Source organism: Mus caroli, chromosome 11 (genome assembly GCF_900094665.2).
Source record: "Mus caroli chromosome 11, CAROLI_EIJ_v1.1, whole genome shotgun sequence".
In the NCBI taxonomy this organism is placed as follows: Eukaryota; Metazoa; Chordata; class Mammalia; order Rodentia; family Muridae; genus Mus; species Mus caroli.
Window position 1 is genome coordinate 55,648,290 of NC_034580.1, and position 1,206 is coordinate 55,649,495.

A 1,206-nucleotide genomic window follows, 5' to 3' on the forward strand; every position below is an offset into this window, starting at 1 on the left:
TGGAGATCAAGCACCCTCCTCTGGCCACCTCAGGTACTGCATGCTTGTGTACTCTCCAGACACGTAAAAATAAGGGAGGAAAAGAAAAACCACAAAAAAAAAAAAAAAAAAAAAAAAAAAAAAAAAAAAAAAAAAAAAAAGAAAGAAAACAAAACAAAACAAAACAAAACAAAACAAAAAACCTACCTCCTTGCTAAGAAGTTTGCTTTTCTTTTGGATAGAGGCAAAAATATCACATAGGTTGTTGTGACTGTAATACCTAAAGTGCCGAGAGTAAAGGCCCAAAAGGATACAAAGGTTTTTAAGCTTAAAATTATGTTTGGGAGGGGTATGGCATGATGCATATGTGGAGGTCAGAAGATACATTGAGAATTGAAGTCAGGATGTCATGCTTAGTGGTAAGGGCCTTTGCCTGGGGAGCCAGCCCTCTGGCTTTACTGAACAAAGGTTTAATAAAGTTAGACACTGTGAGGATGGGATATATAGCTCAGTCAATAAAGTGAAAGTTTGCAAGAAGCCTTGGGTTCCATCCCCAATGCTGCACAAATTAGCCACAGTGGTGCAATCCTGTCCTAATATTTTGGAGGTAGGGGCAAAAGAATCAGAAATTTAAGGTCATCTCTGGCCATATAGAGAATTCTAGTAAACTTGTTTTGGCAGCTCACTTACCTGAGACACTAAGTTGGCCATTAAGTGATGTGCCAGGGGGATATTAGGCATTAGATTCTGTCTGTTTGAAGTATTAGAAATCATTATGCCTGGGGGTGGTGGCACTCACCTTTAGTCCTTGCACTCGGGAGGCAGAGGCAGGCAGATCTTTATGAGTTCAAGGTCAGCCTGATCTACATAGTGACTTCCAGATCAACTAAGGCTATTATTTGAGATCCTGTCTCAAAAATAAAAAATAAATAAATACATAAATAAATTAAAAAAATAAAAGAGGGGCTGGAGAGATGGCTCAGTGGTTAAGAGCACTGACTGCTCTTCCAGAGGTCCTGAGTTCAATTCCCAGCAACCACATGGTGGCCCACANCCATCTGTAATGGGATCTGATGTCCTCTTCTGGTGTGTCTGAAGACAGTGACAGTTTACACAAATACATAAAATAAATAAATCTTTAAAAAAAAAAGTAAAGGGGCTGGAGAGATGGTTCAGCGGTTAAGAGCACTGACTGCTCTTCCAAAGGTCCTGAGTTCAAATCCCAGC